The 22,418-nt window shown below is 45.8% G+C and overlaps 1 long non-coding RNA gene across 2 annotated transcripts; it reads right to left on the reverse strand.

Annotated features, from left to right (window-relative positions):
- Positions 1-590: 590 nt before the first annotated feature.
- On the reverse strand, positions 591-21,972 carry LOC310897597. Of its 2 annotated transcripts, XR_014582410.1 has the most exons (4): positions 21,462-21,972; positions 11,951-12,193; positions 4,588-6,068; positions 591-2,258 (listed from the first exon to the last, which is right to left on the reverse strand). It is a non-coding gene; the product is annotated as an uncharacterized lncRNA (long non-coding RNA). The 2 variants fall into 2 exon arrangements; XR_014582411.1 differs by lacking the exon at positions 591-2,258 and having other exon boundaries at positions 2,469-6,068.
- Between the last annotated feature and the right edge of the window lie 446 nt (positions 21,973-22,418).

The following is a 22,418-nucleotide window of genomic DNA, read 5'->3' on the forward strand; positions in this document are numbered from 1 at the left end:
CATCCTGAGTCAAGTGGGGGGAAAAAACCAAACCAAACCAAACCAAACCAAAACAAAAAGCAGGGATCAGCACTAATACAAAAAAGATACATCTATTTAACCTTTATTTATTTATTTCTTTGTTTATTTATTTTCCCCTGTTGTTCTGCTCATCTGGTGTAAATTAAAAAATATATATATAAATAAATCTTTTGAGGGCCATGATTGTTTTAACCTGCCAGTAACCCCCTCGAGTTCACCGGAGCAAAAGACAGCGAAAGCCTGTTTATTGTCCAGCAGGCATCTACACATGTTGTAAGCCAAGTTCCATCTGGTTGCAACATCGTGGATCATCTGGGCGACAGCCAGGCTTCATTTGCTTCATGTCCTGGGCAGCACGGAGGCAGCCGAACGGGAACACGCCGATGACCGGCCAACCGCGACCGAGCTGGCCCCCGGGGATTTCTCGACTGATGGCTCCGCGCGACGGAGCGGTGGTGGCTCTGCGGCTCGGTGTCTGTGTAAGATGGCCCAGGCTGGGCCCCGCGGGGTGGTCGGGCCGTGCTGGACGGTGCCGGGGAGTTAACGGGGGACGCCTCGCGGAGCTGTTGGAGCACGGTGGGTGCGCCTGAAACTCGTCCTGACGAAACCCGGGCACGCGACGCACGGCGGCGAAACGAGCAGGGGCCGTGACGTCATCCAGCCGCCGCGTGACGTCACGGCCCAGTGCGGCGCCGTTTGGCGTCATATCAGGGGCCGGTGAGGCTGGGGGCCGCGTGGCGGCGCTGCGACACCGCCGGCAGGGCCGGGCCGGGCCCGAGGGAGGAGAAGGGGCCGGGGAAGGGCCCGCGCGCCGCCGAGGGGTCTGCGTTTGGCGGATCGCAGAGACTTCGGAGCTGAAGGGACGCGAGTCCCTCTCAGATCGGGGGCGAAGTTCTGTGCGTGTCGAGGGACGGGGCGGTTTTGCCCAGCACAGCCATGTCTGTCATCAAACATTTTGCCATTCCCTTCCCCACATAAACATTTCCCCATATTCATAACTCGGCGAGTACCAAAAGAGATGTCTGTCGCCCCGGGTGCCACATCCCTTTTTGTCTCAAGCACTCCTACACAGTGACGTATTTTCATCCAAACAATGTTCTAAGCCAGCAGAAAAAATGCATATTCAGTTTGTTTTGCAAAGGACTCAAACAACGCCAAACTGACGTCAAGCAGGCTGCAACTGCGGTCCGCAGTTCTCTGGGCAATCCCGAAGTTCGTGGCAGTTGTTGTTCAATAGGATTTGTCGTACTGTTGAATGTGTTGTAAAACGCTGAGCAAAAACTAAGCTACTTCCATTCCTCTATTAGTGGCAAGGGGTATTTTAAAACTAACGTCATCCCTTGTCATTGTGAATATACAATATACTGCATTTCTGTTCAAGATTGTTAATAAATATACAATAACAAAATCATTTTGCTCACTGGAGAATTTTTTTTTTTTTTAATAGTAATTGTTGCACAATTATATCCTGGCATATATGTACTTTTCAGATGAATATTGCTTTCTGTTTAGGAGTGATTTACGGATTTTTCTCAGGAAATTGGAAATTGCTTTCAATGTCGAAGCTGTAATGATTGTCAGCATATTCTGCTGACAGCAGCTTCAGTGTTAATTGTTAGCAGAATGCACTGACAAGAAAAGAAATGAAGAAAGAAACCGGAGGATCCTACCTTTAATATTTCTACAAATGTGCTTGTTTGCCACAAACCAGGACCATGGTGTTTTGCAGTCTTTTGAGCGTAAAACAGCTTGTGGTGCTGTGCAGGAGGACATCAAAATGGAGACTGCAACAGATTGTATGGGGATCTGAAAACCTTTCACACACAAATATTCAGGAAAAATGCTAAGTTTTACTCCTTCCTGGGTAGGATCTCAGTCCAACTCCCATTAACCTGAGTCTTAAGAATGCAATTAGCAGTATTTGATTATACTAGTTTTTTCTTCAGCTACTCTCTTGGCCTGAATTATGCTTTCCATCTGAAGCCTAATTTGTCTCTGCTGAATGGCATGGTTTCTACTGTCTCTGTAATTAAAAATGAACAAATGCATACTTAAAATTTCCACTGTGGCAAATGACACATTTCATTTGGTTTATTTAGCTTCATTCCGTCTGCTCAGTCCAGCCCCAGTCTGCATGCTCTCTATTTCTACAGGAAACTGTCTTCTGATATATGATGCATATGGAGGTGGTGCAGTATTTGTGCCTTGCTTTGGACGCTGCTGATTTCATAAAGACCCTGAAAGCAAAGTAGTTGAAGACTGTGATATATTGCCAAGAAAAACAGGTCCAAACAAATAAGGACACTTTCAACTTGAACATTTTTAAAATGGAGATAAACCCTTTAATAAACTTCCATAAACATGCAGTCACTTTTCAGAGAACTGCTGTTGCAGAAACTATATTAACTGTAATTCAGGATTGTTTCTACTATAAATGTGGTCATTTGGCTCTTTTTAGCAAATGGTGACAGCTTTAAATTATCCAAATGAACTGTATCACAGCATTTTTCAAGATAATTGTTGCACTAATTTTTTTATTTGCTAGATAGAATGTACTTGATGTTCAATAAAATGCAACTTTAAAGAATTAATGAATTGGTGAGTACCGTAAATATATAAAAAGTTCTCTTCAGTTCCATCAGGGGCACTCTCTGATGTGAAAGGCAAAGAGCTGGGACACTGCACGTTGCAGATACCCACTGCACAGTGAAGCAGCCTTCAGTGCAAAACCTGGCATCCAGTAGCAGACAATGAAGCTGTTACAGATCCCAGGTGGTTATGTTTTGCTTGTATTTCTGTGATACTTGCACTAATCTGAGCAGAAAACGTTTACTAAATTTTAAGGGATTAATAACTGAAAACATTTTAAATTTTAAGGTTTTAATAACTGAACGAAGGGCAAGTGATTCCTTGTGTTACACTCCCTAGCACAAGCTTTGAGGAGCAGATCTGTAAACCTAAACATGCAAACAGCTGCCTGGGATGTCCCCGGGGCAAACCTGTGCTGGTCACCGAGCAGCTCCCTCCTCTCTCCCATGGGGACAGCAGCCTCAGGTGGCTGCTCCCTAAACGCAAAAGGAGGATTAATGAATTAAAAATTGTGACGTGTCCCAAAAGGGTGAAGACCTGCTTTTGGCTTTTCATGGCTGTATGAGGGTGGAGGGGAGGCAAAAGCAGCCCAGGAAGCCTTGGGAAAGGACAGATCCATGGTGCTCATAGTAATGTGCCACCAGAAAACTGCAGCCCAGGGCACCTGCGTGGCACTCAGATGGGCAAGTGTGCCTTGAATTTGGCAGAGGATGGATGTGTGCTGAGGGGGCCAATACTAAGCGACGGCATTACAACATGGAAACAACCTGCTCTGGCTGTTGTTTCATGGTATGTGTTACACGAAACAGGAATTTCGTTGTTCCTCTCCACCGTGGTTTGTAAAATGTTGTGGATAGGCTCATTTGCACGCAAAATCTCATGGTGCTTCTTCATCTTGAGATGCTTTGAAAGGATGGGCTGTGCTGACAGTGTAATGAAACCTGCCTGAGCCTATGAAGGCACAGAGGAAACCCATGTTTTGCAGGGGAATGTGTCCTTGTGCCTTCATCCCTCAGCGTTATTGTTACTGTCCTTGTGTTAGGCTGAGAGCCCGGTTTTACACTGTCTAGAAACAGGACTACATTTTCCCAAAACCCCCTCACAAAGCAGTCTGACCTGCCAAAGGCGACACCTCTTCCTGAGACTTGTGGAGGATGAAGGCTGGGTCTAAGGCTGTAATCCTGCTCCCACCAGTGCCAGCAACAAAAATCCCATTCAGTCCAATAGGACTGGATTCCCTCTCCAAGGGAAGATTTTGAGATTGGTCTCCCAGGCACAAAGCAACCGATATAATCTATGACTGCAGAGAGGACAGCCTTGGTAGTGGTGGGCAAAGCCACACTTCTGACAGAGCAACATCAGGGAAATCTTCTCACAAGAGACACGGTTTGCTTTGATTGCCTTGACTTTAAAAACATTCCCTCACCTATTGTCGGGCTCTTGTGAAAAAAAAAAAAAAGTGTAAAAAAAAAAAAGAAAGAAAATTAGAAAAAAGAGAAAAATGAGAATTACATCTAATGGACAAAATAAAATTTCAACTGGTAGGAAAGTATTTACAGTTTTCAGATGAAAACTAATCTGTCAGATATCAGTTTATTTGTTTGTTTTCCAGGTTTTTAAAATGATAACAATGATACTGATCTTGATAATCTTATCTGGAAAAGATGTCTCCTGCAGAGATTTTCAGTCAACCAAACCCAGCAAAATTAATTTTCTACTAATTGGTTTTAAGTAATTGAGTTTAACTTTCGTAGCTCAGATCATTAAAATGGCTAAAAACCCCACACTTATTATCTCTACATAAAGTAATTTAAGGGACAAAAAATTTATTTATATTGACATGTAACAAAACCAGGGCTCTTCAGACCGAGGCTCACTTTTGCCAGCCCTAGCATGAGATTGCTTCTTCTAGCCTGTATGCATGTGTATTGAGACCCATTACAAATACCGTGCTGCCCTGCAGATTCACAGACTTACATGACGATCCTGAAGTGTCCCACTTCAGACTCTGACAGCCTTCCCTGTGCTCTTCACCACCCAGCTGCTGCTTGCTTGCCTCGCAGGTCTCTTTCCCAGTGCTTCCAGTTGCTGTGATATTAATGCTTTTCTTCAAAACTCCCACTCCATGATGGTGTGAGCACATCAAAGCCTCAGTATCCTCTTCAAAATACAGTGGGGTTTTCTTGTCTGCGGAGGTGGTGAGAGGAAGCTGAAAAAGTCGATCCCTAAGTTCTGCCCACCAAAACACCTCTCAGGGTCTTCATGGCTTTTAAATGAAGATCATAATATAGTTCATTTTTAAGCATTTGGAAACACATGCTATCTTTTTTGTTTGGTTGGTTTTGTTCCCTACAATTAGCGGCCCAGAATTCTTCTTTATTATTTCTCTAAGATGCTGAGGACTCAAGTGTTTGCCAAGTGAGCTGTTTTTGCCTGGGATCAATCTGATAGCTTTGTTCACATCTGCCTGGGACCATAAACTCTTTCATTTCCTTTTGTTATTCAACAGTGTGAGAGGTGAGGCAGACACTTTTTCAATGTTTACTCATAAATATCTGACAAGCTAGCTCCTGCCTTTTCACCTGCAGATCCCCAAAACATTTTTTGAAGCCCAAACCATAACTTACCATAGATGTTAATAAATTGAAACTTTGCCATTGGGAGGAGAAGAAAAAAAAGTGAAAACACAAAAGAAGGGAGGTAAAAAGCTCTGAATGTAAGCTTTTTTTGTTTGTGTGTTTGCACTGTGAATACAAACACTACAGTAACTTGCTGAACTTCATATTATTTTATAGATCTTCCTCTAAGCCTTCAAAATCAAACTCTGGCAGAGATTAGCACCCAAAGTAATTGTTTTCATTTTGCTCTGTTCTGCAGGCTGGTCAAAGACTGCTGTCCATCAAAGCCCACTTGAAAAGTTTTTTAATCAGAATAATTGTGTGAAGAGCAAGCACATTTCCCAATATTACCAATGAACTGTAGCATCACCAAAGAGTGATAAAAGTGACTTCAGCAGTTCTGATGTTGAATGGCACTGAAGGCATGAAAAGACAGTTTAAAATATCTCATCCTTGCCTACTGATGTGAAAAAGTAGGAGAAAAAAAGAGGGGAGCGTTAGGATGGTCATTTACCCTACAGGGAAAGGAAAAACCTCGTCTTCCTGTTGTAAGCCCCAGAAATCTTGTTTTTGCCTGATGCCATTTTATACGTTTTTGATCACGGTAGGCTGAGCAGTATTCCTGCTTGGTTGCCTGGGACGGGAGCTGTTAAGTGCCATGTCACACATAGCTGTGCACCGCGTCCTCACGCTGGGCTGGGAACTGATCCCATGGTCAGCCGGTGACATTTCCAGGGGCTGGGAGAAAGCGGGGGCAGGCTGATTCATTCTCTGTCTCCTCTTCCTCCCCGGTTGTGTCTCCTGCTCGGGCTCCTTTCAGCCTTATTCATGAGCAGATCACTGAGGGAAGGGAATGGGGAAAGTTATTTGCATTCCAACATTACATTTAAAAGCTATAAATTACCAGCAACTATAAACAATCTCCTTGCTGACGGCACTGCTCATAAAAATCTGTGTTTGTGTGTGTGCTGCGTTCGCCTGTGTGTGTCCACATTCAGCCTTGTGGGATTTTTTTCTCCCAGTTATGACAACTATATTAATTCTTCTGGGCTCTGAACGCAATGCCTGATGCAACAAATATTTTTATTGCTTTTTCTGGTTGTTGTAGGTCCGGCTCAAAAGTAAAATCATTGCCGCTGCTTTGAGTTAAGTTTTGGTGTTAGACTGGGAGAAAGGATTGTGGTCTCCTTGGCCAAAAGCTAGACAAATAGGAAAAATGCTTTTGGACCAGTGACAGTTACTGTAGCCAGAAACACTTTGTGTTACCACTGAAGAGGCAAAAAGGTTATGCAGAGGGAAAAACAAGGAGGAGGATGCTCAAAGATGTAATGTTTGCTGTGTGTCCACAGGTAAGCTGAATACAGAGCTGGGAGTGGGGCCTAAAAGTGAAGGGAAAACTGCTCTAACAGTAGTCTAAAACATGATTCCTAAGGATGTGATTCCTGAAGACTGTGAGAGTAAGCAGAGTGTGGTGATGATGGTCTGCATCTGTGCAGTCTTTGAGGGTGGTGGTACATGTGAGGGGGCACAGAAATGCAGTGATCTTTCAGCCCAGTGGATTCCTGGGATCCAGCGTGCTTGCCAAAGCTTGCTCAAGTCCTCAGACTGATGAATCATGAAAGAATGGAATTCTGTTGGAAAAAAAATCAGTCTGTTTGATATGTATTATTCTCTTAGGTAACCCTGCAATAATGAACTGGCAGGTTTTTCCCTCATGGGATTTAATTCCTGACATTGCTTCCTCTTGTAGATACATGTAATGTCACAAAGCTGGCAGAGTCCTCAAACCTTGTGTTTGTGAGGTTTGAAGGCTTTGGCCACACACTCTACCTCTTAGCAAAAAAGGAGAAATCCCCTGCTTCTGTGCCAGACAGCATCATTTGTGAGTGCTGAGAGTGGGCTGCCTGTGCTGGGGATTGCCCAACTGCTGACCAGACAAAGAGGAGCACTGCAGACCTCCATTTCGTAACCAGATACAGAAACACAAGGCAGCTGTGAGTGCACTGGAGGTGTTTATGGCAGGAACCACAGTCTGGAAGAGTTCTTGGCTCATGAATAGCTGCAGTCTGGGATAGTTTTTTTCCCCATGTTTTCAGATATGTATGGTTACAATTATCCGTACAAAAATCATGCATTAGCCCTGGCAGCCGAAGGTCACAAGGTCAGGAGGGAAACCCTGCTCTGAGTGATGAAACCTCCAGGCAGGGTTAGTATTTTCAGCCTTCAAATAAGGAGACCCTTCCTGTCTCCAGCCAATGCCAGGTGTAGTGTCACAGCTCCTCTGCTCCAGTGGCAGCTCTGCATGGGAAGGCCGAGCACGCATGGCAGGTCCTAGCACTCGCATCCCAGCTGACTGGTGAATTGCTAGTGGAAAGCCTCCCGGGGGGTAGTGTTGGGGCGGAATTGAGAAGGAAAGGAGCAGAGTGGCAAGGTGCCAGAGCAAAGAGTTTCCTGTGCCCTGGTCGCTCTCTAAACAACAGGCATTGCCTTCCCCTGTGCCCTGTCCCCCTCTGAGGAGAGCACTGGCAGGATTTGCGTGTGTCATCTCACAGGGCATTTGAAGGAAGTTCTTTTCCCTGGATCTTGCTCTCACCTGGCTCAGCAGCCACGTTTGCCAGGTCACTTTCCATGGTTGCAGTGTGCAGCTAAACCTGGAGCAGGAGGTGCAGCGAGGTTGTGGCTGTACTTTGTGGGGCTGCTGCTGTGTGCTAGAGACTCATCAGCTTCTCTCCAAAGGAGCAGGTGTCTGCCCCCCTGGGACGCCTCTCCAGGAAAGGCAGGGCTGACTCTCCCACACAGGCTGTGCTGTGGTAATTCATCTCATCATCAGCTGAAATCTGGCCTGCATCAGCTCAGTGCAGTTTCAGGGCTAATTTCACTGGCAAAAAATGGTGTGGCGTTCTCACACCGGCTAGTGGGGATCCCCAAAGTGTGGTGTGCTCCAGACTCACTGTCTCAGGTATCACCCTGGTTTTTTTTGTTTTGTTTTGTTTTTTTCCCCTGCTGTGAGCACTAGTTTAGGGTTGCCTTTGGAAGTGTGGACTGAGACCACTCAAACTCCTGTTGGATCTAGGGAGTAACACAAAGATGATTTAGTGAGGGGTACGGATCTAGCCTGTTTGTATTTGTGATGGTTTGGGATGGCAGCATGACAGAAGCGTGGGCTCAGACACTGGGAATTTCTAGGTGGAAGCTGTCGTTCATGGAGGATTTCCCCTCTGTTTCCCTTCAGCTCTGCTGGCCAGTACTAGAGAAGAGCAGCAAATTCATTAACCCAGTCATCTGGGGTGAAGCATGCACCACCATGTCCCCGTGAAAAACAGGGGGGGCGCAGGCCTGGGACAGTGCTCCTGAAGGAGGGTCTGACTTTGTCTGAGGGAAAGGTGTTGTCCACACCATCGGGCCCACATGAGGAGAGCAGCTCTGCCAGCAACTTTGAGGAGGTGTATGGCTTGCTGGAGTCCTGTGGCTAATGCAGAGATTTTCCATAAGAAAAGAAAAGGTCTGTGCACTGGTCTTTGGGTGTGACCCCTTTATGGGGGTGAAAGGCAAAGGAGTAGAAGCCAGCCAGGCCTGGGTGCCTCTGTTTCACACAGACCTGTGATCGTTTCTGGAGGTCAGTCCTTGCTGTGCCATGGTCCTCCATGTCTACCCACTACATCCAACCAAACCTCGTGCGAGGCTTATCCAGGTCTGCTCTCCCACACTGCAGATTAAAGAAGGAAATGTTGTGTGCACTGGCAGATAAATGCCTACAACCTAATCTGTAGTGTAAGGGATGCTGCTGAGGGGTATACAGTGCTGCGGTGCTGGGTGGCGTGGACTGGTCGAAAACCTGAGGAATAAGCAGCAGGTCCCGGGCGGCCCGTCGCGGACCGAGCGGGAGGGAGCAGGCCCTACAGATCTCCATGAGAAGCGCCACTCGCTCGGCAGGGAGAGCGGAGCAGGCTGAGCCTGCGGTTCACATCTCTTTGTCAATGGCATCCAGCCCCTGGCCTTGGGAACTGACTGGCGGCAGTTTGCAAATGTATGTGCTTGGCTGGGAGCCTGCCGCTGCCTTTGTCCTCGCGGCGCAGGGGGGCTAATAGGGAAGCCGGAGCGTGTCATCCCCGACTGCCACAGCTTCCAAGCGGTAACATGACGGGCAACTTTTCAGACAATATCCAACATGAACATTCAAGGCTGAGCCTATTCTTCTTCTAGACACTGGTACTGACTGATTCCACATGCTGTTTTCCAGACTCGGTTGCTGTAACAAGCTAGAGTGCTGAATGTGGACCATCGTCCTCCTGCGGAAAAGGCCCAGAGGACCCAAAGGAGTCAAAACCATTTGGACCATTAAAAGCTGATTGCCTTTGAGCATTAGGTATAATGCTGTAGATGTAAAGTAACAAAATATTTGTGTAGTTTCCTATAACGTGTACAAAATTATTTGTATTTATTCCATTCTGCTTTGCACACCCTCCTCCCAGTACTTAAATGCAACTTGCATGGATCTGTACGCATTTAAAGGGAAAACTGCTATGCTGCACCATGTGTGAAGGTGAGCTAATTACATGTTAGGGAGTGTTTGAGATGGGAGTGATAATGGCAGAGGAAAGATGAGCCTTCTCCTCACTCACGGACAAATTTGGATCAGGTGGCAGTACTGAAAAATCCTTTGGAGCTTCCATTGAACTTGAAGTGTGATTTTTTTTTTTTCATTTTTCATATTTTCTCTGGAAGGATTAGAGGCTAATTATTCTGGAATTTGCTAATGGGCAAAGGCAATTAACAGAGAGACCTTGTTTATTCCAGATTTGATACTGGATCCCAGTGCTTCCAGGTAGCTAAGCATCAATGTCATTGCTGCCTGCCACTGTCGTCTCTCTTCTTCCAAGTCACAAGTGGGTGGGTTGCATGTCACAGAGCAAGGCAAATGGAAACTTGCATAAAGACACAGGGGGAGCTGGACATTTATGGATGAGGTGAATTGAAAGTTATGTCTAGTCCTCTGATGAGTGCATGACTGCCATGGCTGAAAGTTGGTGATGGTCCTGCTTTGAGTGGGAGACTGGACAAAACGACATTTGGGAATCCCTTCCAGCCAGCACTGCTCCAATCCACAAGTCCGTGATACTCAACCTGGTATGTTCTGCTTACGTTTACAATAAAGTACAACTCCCCTAAACTTGTACATAGCTTGAAAGTTCTGTTGGATTTGGTGCTCTCTTACTATTTTCTTATTGCTTAAAGCATCCCAGGACAATTTATGTCCAAAAGGCTCAGTCAGCTGGGCCTGCCCCTCAGCCTGAGTTGCACTATTGATTCTTTGGGAGAAAAAAAAAAAAAAGGCTACAATCTCATACCCATGTCTGTAAATACTGTCAGGTGACAGTGAAAGACAGACATTTTTTGGTACTCCAGTTACAGCTCAGATTTCTTCTGCCAGAAACACAGTAGTGGTAACATTTGATTTGCAAATCTGGCATAGAGGCATCAGCCCAGTCGAAAACAATCAACAGAAGCCATTTCCTCAGTGCAAGTAAATATATTGACATGTGTTGACAATAAACTGATTTTGTGCACTTTTGGAAAGGCAGACAGCATCTCACATGTTTTAACTGCTTAGCTCCTCTAAAAGACTATGCAGGAAAATATCTTTCATAGGCTATAGAAGGCAGCTCATCTTTCATATCTCTCGAGTCGTCATGATGTCCTCTAATTACAAGAATATGATTTTTAGAGAATATTCATGCTGTATTGAGCGTGACAATAATACATTCAAAAAGTATGTATAAAGCATATGCTTTAGGATATGTGATGGAGTTAGGGTTGTTAAATAATAATTTTTATCCTGTTACTTCCAGTTAAAATATATTAAAGTATTAGTTATGGCTTGGAAACCATTTGCCATCTTTGTTCTAAGGCATTCATTTCTTGTCAAATGATTAAACTGCGTAAACATCCTTCCAGTATTGTCAACAATCAGGAAATGTGAGACTTTGTAATAACTAGTACTAGTAGGCTAGTACTTCTCATCACCAGATCTTAAATGGCTGTGTAATGAAGGTAAATATTTCTGTTTTACAAGAAAGAAGATTACGTTTGTCCACCTGAACGGCCAGCTCAGTGAAAGATTGTCTTGTCCTGAGGAATCAAAGAACGAGGTATTTACTTGTCTGACAGATTTAGGAAGCAGACCCTGAGAGAGTAGCTCGTGCTTGGTGGGTTTTCTGGCACAGAGTAGAACAAGAAAAGGCTGCTGGATCCTGCCCAGGTCTCTGCTGGAGCTGCACAGGCTGCATGGCTCTACCGGGGGAAGCAGAGGCTGCAGACCCTTCCACCGGCAATCACCTGTCAGCACGAGGTTATGCCAGCACGTCTATATTAAATGGAAATTGGAACAAATCCCTAAATAGCTCTTCCTCTTTGTAAGGTCATTGTGCCTGTGTGCCTTTGGGTTCCCAAGTGCTTAGCTGGAGGGAGCATAGCAATGATTTTTGTGTGAAACTTTCATTGTTTATGGACAAAGGTCTATTTTTGAAACCAGCTGAAGCCTGGGAGAAACTTTGCTAGAAAGAGTCTTGCTGCAGGGAAAACAACCTCCCATGACAATGGGGAGAAGTCCTGGATCTGAGCCTTAGGCTTCAAACAGCCCGAAATCTGATACCTCTCAGGCTCCTTGGACGTGGATATGTAGGAAACTAATGGTAAGAGTCTAATGTAACCAAAGTGCTCACCTCTGGTTTGGGGCAGTGTTTGAAGAAGAGGGAAGCAGAATAAGCATATACATGTATGTTATCTGAGACAAGGAGTCCCTCGGCAGACAGAGGGCAATCCTAGATCCATAATGATCGTAGGCTCTTTCCTGACAAGCAGATTTCCCAGCACCTCCCAGCTTCTTGCTCCAGCTCTCATCAGGCTTCGCAGCTTTGGGTCTGCCGGGGGCTCTTTTCGATGGCAGCGAGTTCCTTCCCTCTCCTCTGCTCCAAAGAATAGAAAAAGCAGTCAGTGCAGTAAAACAGTCTTTCACACTTTCACTTTGCTAGACTAATGTCTTAAAATCCAGCTTAGAACATGAACATTATAACCCCCTGGTGAAATTCCTGCTTGCAAAAAGATGCGGTCAGTGCCGGGACGGTTGCTTGCTGCAGTTGTCACTGCGTGGCAAGGAGCAAGGCGCGCAGTGCTGCTGCGCTTGGGTGCACTCGCAGGGACAAAGGCCTGGTGTCAGCCTCTGCCTTGAAGTCAGGGACGCGTCGATTCATCCCTTGGAGAGATGTGTGTAAATAAAAGCAGCATATTCAGTGCAAGCTGGCTGTAAGGAGACTGCTATAATGCAGTTTATGACACTACTGCACACGAGGATAGAAGTGACACCTATGGAAGATTTCGACGTCATCTCCTAAACTGCTGCTGACATAAGCAGCCAAATCTGCACCCATTTTAATTGTGTTTATGCCATTTGTTACTGATGTTGCCTGGAGATATCTGTGGACAGAAATAGACACAGAGTGTGCAGACAGGCTGTTAACTAACGGCAGAGATTTACTAATTAATGACATGGTAGGGCACCTATTCAGCATTACTATGCTAATACTTATTACTATTTAAGCTGTGTTCAACTTTAAGCACGGGCTTAAGCTGTTTCATGTCAAGGACACTGCTAATACTATGCTGAATTGCCACATAAAATTGTAGAAACAATTCTGCACCGCTTTCTCAGAGTACTGGCTTTGCACGTGCTACTGCCCTTGAGAGACTGAGAGGCATTTCCCGTAACATTAGGATATAAAAATAAAATAAAATTGGACCCATACCATTTTCAACTGTATTTTACAGATTAGTTAAAATAGATATTGTTCTGCACAACTTGAAAATGTCAATTTTCCTCCTTTTTTTGGGAGTCATTTCTCTCAAAATTTGCAGGGCTTTATGTTTATATTTTTGTACAAGACTAAAACTGAAGCAGTAAATAGCTCAGTTTTCAAAAAAGAAGTTTCAGGTAAACATTTTGAATGTGGTTAAAAAAATTGGTTGACAAAAAAAAAAACAAAGGAAAATCTTAAGAAGTTATTTCAACTTTCACTGTTTGCATTTTATTCTATCAAAGAAAAGGTAAACATTCACTGAAAAAGAGATTATTCTGCAGTAACTTTACATTTATGAATCAGTTCTCACTTGAATTACTTTTTGGAAAAGCAAAAATTCATAGAGCTCTTATTTCCAGATGCCTGAGAAAAAGTTCCTTGCAGAAGGGAAAAAAGAAAAAAAGTGCCTTTGAAGCCCCAAGCTGGGGGGAATAATGGTACTTCGAGTCGTCTCTAAAGGTCTGCCCCAGAGATTATGCTTTAATTTAGGAGAGCTTCGCAGGGTGTATTCCCTCTCATCTCCCAGGGCGTCTCCTTAAAAACACCCACATTTTAACAATGGATTTTTAACACTCACCTCATCTACTGCTCTCTGAAAATTGTAAGGTACTCGATGAGGGCATCTTTTCCTAAGTGCAGCCCTGACCTGTAGCAGTGTAGGAGCACAGTGCATGCAGGCTGCATAAAGACAATGAGTGTTGTGTCCGGGCTGAAGCAAGCAGTCAGAAAATTATCAGCAGCACATTTTCTGCTCATGTTCTAATGGAAAAAACTTGGTGATATACTTAATTTACCAAGATGTACACAAGCACTTTATTATTTTCTCTTGCATCTGTCGTTAAAATAATTGGCTTAAATGTTGTATGTCTCATTGAAAAAGACCCAGTTAGAACTATGTTTAAAATACACCCTGTAACTCTGCTTTGCTGTGGAGCTAAGGGACAAAAGTATCTCCTAGGTGTGCAAACAACATGATAGAGCTTGATGTGATAAACCCAGAGCTTAACAGCCATCGCTGTCGAGTAGGAATCCCATTATTTTTGTAAAAAGAAACACAGCTTTTGATATAAATCCAGTTCTGTTAAAATTTCCTCAGAGATCATACTAAACAAATAAATGCACTAATAGCATTAGACCGAGTCAGAATTTAGCACGGACTTGTTTTTATAAATGGACAGAAGAAGCCGTGAATTTGTATTTCTGTAAGAACCCAACCTTCCCGAATGGCATGTGTGGTTGCTGTGCTTTGGTCCCTTTGGCAGACACATTTAACGTTACCCACGCTCTGCCTCAAATGATGCAAATGACTTTCCAGAGCTATTTGCAAAGCGCGTGAAACATTGCAAGCGATGCAGCGTTATCTGTGTGCGGTTTTACTAGGGGTATGATTGAATTCTTTGCAGCACAAGAAAGCAACTAGTTATTTTACCGTGCCAGAAGATTGGTAACTATTTATTTACACATTTATTATCTGCTCCGCTCCGAGAATAAAGAATGAGCCTGAACTACAAAAGCTGAGCCTGCATGAAGGCCCATCAGTCTCTCCACACTTCTGCTGTCAACCCTATTATAGGGGAAACATTATTCAAACTGCAGGCTCCAAACTCCCAGGTAACTAGAGACAGCAGGAAGCTCTGTTTGATATCAAGTATATTCTTCATCAACCTTTTTGTTGCGATGGGAAGAAATGATCTAACTTTACTTTCATCTTACTCTGTCCTCACATCACCCAGTAGGTGAATTGCTTTATTGGTGAGCCTTGGCCAAAAGCTCTTTGATATACGCTGCCCTTTGCAGCCATAAATTTTCCATCTTTCAGACAAGGTTTGAGACTTTCCCTGTCCTGCTATTCTACCCCTAAGCGATTAGATGCTCTTTTCAGAATGAAAGATGAGCTTTCATGGAAACTCTTGGCCCTCTCCTAGGTACCATAAAATAGCCATAATTTGATTTTCCTAGCGCTGATAAAAGTTGCAGACTTATCACCTGCAGGCGGGCTGGTGCTGCGCCTGGCGCCAGCACAGCTGTGGCACGGAGGGCGGCGAGCTCCACCCTGGAGGCACGGCCAAGCGGGGCTGAGTAGGCAAAAACTGGGCTGTGCTGGGCACGGACCCGCGCTCGTGGGGAGCACAAAGCCTGGTGTTCCCCACTGAGACCCCACCTGGGGAGCCGATGGAGGGATCTGGAGAAACAGCCACCCTGTGTGGGTTTTGGTGGTGTTTGAAGTGATCCCAGGGAGGGATCTGCACCACGCTGGCTCTTGCTGCCATGGCAGGTGGGTGGAGGATGCCCAGTGGTCCCAGGCACCCTGAGCTATGCACAGGACTTCGAGGAAATTGGCCTTCAGCAAGTCCCTAGGACAACACTCATGCTTCCCCAGGTCTTTGGAAGTGCCAATGTGAGCTCTGCCAGTCCTGATGCTTAGTTCTCCTCTCTGTTTTATCCCTGTGAGGTGGGGGATATAATAAACTGCTTCCTACCCTGTGGTGCAGAGGGGCTGACTACAGAGGAGCTTTGGGTACACCAGTGCCAGGGACTGCTGAGGGCTGACGTCCCAGGGACATCATGAGCAGAGCCAGCTAAGAGCTGGCGGCATCCTGCCTTCACAATTAGATGTCTGTGATTTAATAAAGACAGCTGGGGAATTCTTTATTTATTTCTCTCCTGGAAAAGACCGATGAAAGCAATTTTTCTCAGTTTGGCCAAAATATTTCTTTGACAGCTTTCGAGTTTTCATTAAAAATGAAAAAAAAAATGTTGTTGCCTGAAAACTAAGCATAAAAGTCTTTTGGATAGCAATAATACTAATGCAGGAACATTTCTTCTCAGACAGGAGTTTCAGAAGAAACCAACAGGCCAAGTGCAGCAGCGTTATGCCCCAGACTCCCACGAGATGGAGAACCCACTGCTGTGGCCTGGTATGCAGGCTGCCATTTTACTGCCCAGTGGTTTCATCTTTGCTGGGGCTCAGATGCTTGTTGTAGCTGAAGACTTTAAGCAACGGTGAGTGAGCGGGGAGACCCTAAGCGTGGCTGCGGGTTCCTTCCAAGTCATGTCACCTCCCAGCTCCTGTTGAGGCTGCCAAGGTGGACAGGGATCGGTGAGCCAGAAATAAAGTTGTTCACACAGGCTCTCAGTGAGAGCTGGATGAGGGATGGCAGAGGACCCGACCCACTGCTTCCATGCTACCAAAGGGTCCTCATGGAGTGAGGATCACAGGGCCGAGGAGTTGGACCTAACGTGGTGGTGGTGGGGATGCTCGAACTCTACAGCTGAGCACAGCCCTCAGGGATGGCATAGGGATCAGAATGAACCCAGATGACTGCCCAACCAACACCGCCACTCCTCGGGTGGAGGAGCTGCCTCCGGGGGCCTGGCTGTCAGGAGGCCGAGCCGAGGGCCGTGGGGAGGCCGGGAGCGGCCGGCTGCCCAGCGCCAGCAGCACCAGGGCTGGGCGGCTCCAGCCAGAGCCCTCAAGAATGGAGAGGGTCCTTCAAAAGGAGAACAACCTTCGACCCCCAGTCATCATTTTGGCCATCAGGTCAACAGTTGTTCCACAGAACATCGGCAATTGTCTTTCTCCTTGTGTCAGGAGGCTCTTGAAACATTATACGAGGATAATTAAGTGGTGAATAAGGGTCAGCGTGGACAAATAAATCAAACTGATAGTTTGAACACAGACTGATTGAGCAAAAACAAGGAATTCTGCCATGCCTGTTAGCGCTGCTCTTGATGTTAACTGACTTTGTTAACATTACATCCAAAGGCAGCAAGTGGGAAAGCTTTGTGAGGAATCAAAAGCTGAGCAAAGAGACATGGGCTTTAATTGTTCAGCTTTATTTTTGAAATAAAGACATGCAGTGCATCAATTTAGCTGACTTTAATGGACCACAAAACTGAACCTATTCTTTAAAATGCTAATTGAGTTTGAAGATTCTCGCCTCTCGCAGAACAGGGATGCAAGAAATGCCAGTTCCACATTCAGATGTGTCAGAAGCTGTCGTACAGTCGCCTTTGGAGCAAGTGGGTAAAGTGCACACCATCATGCAAGAGCAATGTGCATACAGCAGGATAGCCCATCTACAGAGGAGAAAACATCCAGACAAATAATGTCTTTGTACATACAGTGTCTTATGGACGTTTAAGTCTTTGTAGATATGATAATATAACATTGGTGAGGGACATTAAACCAATACTGTATTGCAAACCCATGCGGTGGACTGCGTGAAAGATTTGTACTCAAGCCCATGAAAGTGAAGGTCATTCACTTATGTTAGGGAGTAAGGGATGAAAAAGGGGTAGGAAGTCCCTAAATGACTTTTTAAGGGAAACGATGTGTCCATGAGTACATGTGTTTCTAATGAAAATATGTGGTGGACAAGGGAGTATAACATCTACATCTTACTCTATAAAAAGGTCTATAAAAAGAATAAGTGTTGATAATAAAATAATCACATTGACATTTCAGGGTTTTGTTTTCAAAAAACCAAGACCATCCTGCCAAGTCCTCTGTGTGTCTTTTCTTCTCCAGCTGCAGCAAACGCTGAGTCTATCTTTTGCTTCTGCTCTTTCCCTGGCACCAAACAGAAGATGCAGGGTGCTGCTTGTGCTGGGACCTGTACTTCCATGTGCTGATACCTCAGAGAAGGAATGGTTCCCATGCTACAAGTGGCTGTGTCATTTTCTCAGCAGGTGGAAGTACAGAGAATTACAGATGATCATAAAGATCATAAGATCATAAAGATCAGATGATCATAAAGCAGCTTCTCCTACATGTGTTGCCTTTACCAGAGCACTGGGAACAAACCACAGCAGTTCTGACTCCTAGGATCAAGCCCATGTACTTAAAGAAGGAAACTTGTCTTCCTACACATCCTGGCAATGTTCTATTAAAAATTAGTCGTTGTCTTTCTGTGCTGCTACGTTTCATTTCATACACACCTGACTATTATTTAAGGAAACAATTCTAACTGGTAAGAATCATTTTTGAAATTAAAAATGAAGATTGAAATAACACAATGTTCTCTTTTGTTTAGGTAACTTCAATTGTTTCTAAAGCAGAGTTTGCAGCAAATATTAATAATGCCTTGACTATTTTCTTTCTTACAAGGTAATGTGCATGGCACATAACAGACACATAAAATGTGTCTTCCCCAAATATTTTACTGTTTCCTTAAGACAAATATGAAATAGGAGACCTAATATAATTAAGTTCATGGCTTTTACGTGACTTGAGTCTGCTATATTTCCACAGCGTGTTATTACACAGTATCTTAGTGTATATTTATTTTTATGCGGTAGGAACTTTCCTTCTGACTGGGCTCCCACAAATTTATTATTGCTGGGCTTTCACACTGTAGAGCACAGCACTGCTTCTCATGCTTCGAATGCTTAAACATAGGGCGCTGGTACTTAAATTCGCAACTGGACTACAGAAAAGCAAGCAAGTTATAAGAGATAAATTTAATAATAAGCATGTTAAAAAAAATTCTATGGGAAATGTATCTGCACACCCACATGAATTACGAGGGTTTGCCAAGAAAGGTGTAATGGATTATGGTGAAGGATGAAGGGGAGCCCACACCATATCCAATCAGCCTTTTACTTAAAGGTCAGGACATTCTGTCTGGGTCCACTTGAGTTTTTGATTCTGCCGTTTCACTATTCAGGGGCACAATGTAACTGTCAGTCTCAACAACGGTTCCTCGAGCCACTGGCTCCACTGCTCGCAGGGCAACACACAATATTTCACAGCCACAAAACAATTCACTGTCTGCATAGGCAAACCATATGATTTCCATGGGGAGCAATATTGACACACCCTACTGAGCGCTCTTAAGGGAACTCTTAAAAGAGTTACATCTTTAAAAAAGAAAAAAAGAGAAAAAAGAAAAAAAAAGAAAAGAAAAAGGCCTATGGCTTCACTATTCTTATCTATGCCTAAGTAACCAAATAGCATTTTAATGCTCTGTCTCTATGAGATGAAGTTAAATGCAAATATTCTCTGTGCCTCCTGCCCCCATTCTCATTTCAGCAAAGGGAGACAGTTTTACTGCTATGCAAAGTCTTTTTGGTCCGTACATAGTAGCATGATAGATACTAGGAAAAATTTAGCACGTGAATGATGGTCTGCTTGGATTTTCCCCAGCGAGTATTTACTGCATTATATTATTCATTTCCAGCCCTAAGATAAATCCAGAGGCTGGTACGAATTTATAAGCGCGGAGGGCCCTGCCGACGGTGCGTGCAGCTCTGGTTTGCTCCTTGTGAAGGCACCTAGCTGCTGAGCACTGCGAGGGGATGCTGTTAGGCAGCAGGTGAAACGCTGCCCTGGAGGTCAGGAGCAAGGAACCACAGACGGGACGAAGAGCTGGAGAGCCTCTGCAGAAAACAGGGGGCAGCTTCCCTCCAGAAGCCCTTTAGCCTGGCTTTTATTTCGGTTTTTAAAGTCATGCATCTCGCTTATGACAGGCTTCAGAGCATGTAACTGGATGTCTTGGGTGATGGGGATGGCCAGGTGCCCCAGCCCGGCCCGCAGGCTGCTGCCCGGGCAGATTTTCCACCTTGCAGTGCTAATGCTGCGATCGCTCTTTAGAAATGAATTTTATCTCATTGTTCCCACAGCGCTCCCCAGCTCTATTCAGACGATGCAGCCAACTGCAAAATGGAAACGGCGTCGGAGCATTGCCGGTGCCTGGCTCCAGCCCCTGGCTGCAGGGGAGGCAGCACCCTGACCTTCACAGGGAAGTGCAGGTGGTGAGCGCTGCCTCGCTGAGACGTGGGCACAGGGCTGGTGCCAGGGACAATGCCCTGGGTGCCGTGGGGTCTGCAGCCACCCTGCTGCACAAGCAGTTCAGGGGACGCAGGCTGGGCTTGCAGTCCCATGGGCCAGGCTAACAACACCTCTGAGGGCTGCAGAGCTCGTGAGCGCTGCAGAGACATGCATTGCAAGAGCTGCACCTGGGCACTAGCCACAGTGTGGCAGGCACCTTTCCCTGGGTCCCAGGGCTGTGCCAGAGCAGGCGGCTTTGCAGCCTTCCGGCAGCATGGGCTGAGCCTTCAGCAGAGCCCTGACCCGCTGCGGTACCCCCCTGCCAGTGCTACACTTGCCTATTGCTGAAAAGCTTCCCTCTGTTAAAAGGGGGGGAAGAAACCGTCTGGCAGCTGCTCGGAGCCCAAGGGAGCCTGGTTTGTTTTAAAAACACCATCTTCTGATGCTTCCAGAACAAAATATCGTAGGGCTGGCTTTCCCTTTTCCCCTCCTGTTAAAGCTTTCAGGATTTCCTGCTTTAAGGTTGCTTTGTTTTGGGGGGAAAATTATTATAAAGCAGAAATTCTTCCTCCTGATGAGCTTTGCTTACATTTCAGCCATCTGTTGCCCGGGCAGCCCCATCCAGGCTGGTGACGGCATGATATAATGGTCCCTTCTGGCCCTCAAATCTCTGAAACTGGTGCGGCAGGACTGTGCTCAGCAGCGAAAGCAGGGCAAACATATGGACCAAGCTCCACTGCTGCTTCCTTGGTCATGCTGGCCTGCTGCTGGATGGCAAACGATGACCCTCCTCAGCATCTTGCTTCAAGCTATGTTTTGTGATGCTTTTGCTTTTCACAAACTATTGTCACGCAGCAACCTGATCCTTAATGTTTCTGTCAAAAATGGGGCTGCAGATAGCGGGCTGTGTTAATCACCTGCAGGCACTTTTTTCTGATGTCCACCTATCTGCAGCAGGCACTGCAGCGTACCATGGCACCTCCCTGCATTCCCCTTGGAAAGGGCTTGTCACCAAGGGAGGCCTGCACTTGTTTTGCATCAATTTCTGGGCAAGGTATGCTCAGTTTATAAGAAAAAAAAAACTGCTCATTTTCCTGTGCAAGCTATGAAGGAATGTCAAATTCAGCCTGACTTCACAGCTGAGGGCAGGTTTCCACCAGTACCACAAAAACGCACCTGAGAGCCCCCTGGGCTCGGCAGCTCTGCTGGATGCACAGACCAAAACCAAACCCCACCTCTCGTTCTGGGGCTGTGCAAGTTCTGCATCACAAATGGGGATAAAGCAGCACAACATTTTTCTGCTCAGTTCAGTCAAGGCTATAATCAAGGCTTATTTAAAAGGGGGACTTAATAATCATTTGCTACTATTAGGTGGGGAGTATACAGTCTGTGGCTGGATGTAGCCCATGATTTCATCACATCCAGCCCACCATCAGCTGGTAGAAGCCCCTCTGGTGACCACTGCCAGAACAGTGCTCTAAATTTATCCCAGAGCTGGGAGTCAGGAAGTCTTGGGGATCAGCAGAGACTCCAAGATCTGTCACTGATCCCGTCACCTGCCTTTTTCCACTGGGTATAACTTGATCAGAGCAGAGAAACTTGCCTTACCATTCAGTTGTCCAGGATTACATTCTTCATTCTCGAGCAATGAAATGTTGTTATTGGCAGAGAAGAGCTTTCTTCTGAAATGCTACTGAGCCTAGGAAAGACTGGCATCCCGTCTGCATGGCCAGAACCAGTCAGGAGTGCTGCTGTATCTGCAGAGTCTGGGAAGGAAAGAAATCCAGCAGGGACCTGGAGGTCCCGGCACTTGGGAAACTCCTTAGAGCAATTATAACAAACTTAGAGCTCCTTGAGCTGCTTTTGCAGTGAGAGGAAAAGAAAGAAAATAAAGTAAAAAAAAAGTAAATAGAAGCCAGCTTTGTATATGTGTGCAGTGTAGTGAGGGGCTGGGCTACTTATGAAAAGAAGCCAGCTATAAATAGACTTGTTCCTTGTCAGGGAGGATGTACTCAAAATATCTTCCACAAGATGGGAAAACTTGCATGTGCAGCCGTCCATGACAAGCACATGTTGCGCCAGACAGCTCCGCGCTGGAACAGTGCTTGCCTGATGGACATCCAGCCTCGGGTGATTTGTGATGGGAACGGCTGCTCCGGCGCCTCTGATCCCAGGCAGCTAGAGGCGGGCAGTGCCTCCAAGCACTCTCGCTTCTTTCTCGCCGGCTGGAAGCTCCTCACAGCTCCCCTGTGATGGAGCAGGACTTATTTCTGGTTCCTACAGGGAAAGCAGGGGGATGCCCACGCTGCCAGCTGGCTGCACGGCTCAGCTCCCGGCACCCCTAGTGCCCACAGTGCTCGTGGAAGAGCAGCTCTTCAGGTTCCGGGGGGCTCTGGAGGAGATGCTCAGGGCTTCTGCCTGATGTCTGTGCCTGTCCACGTGTCCTCGATGGGCTAGCATCGTCCCCTTCTTCTGAGACAGTGCCCCCCCAGCCCAATCTGCGTTTTGTCCCTGCAAAGAGCAGCGGCATTGCAGGGTACCCCATGGGCAGAGGGAGAGCCCCTC

Source organism: Anser anser, assembly GCF_964211835.1.
Source record: "Anser anser genome assembly, chromosome: 3".
Taxonomy (NCBI): domain Eukaryota; kingdom Metazoa; phylum Chordata; class Aves; order Anseriformes; family Anatidae; genus Anser; species Anser anser.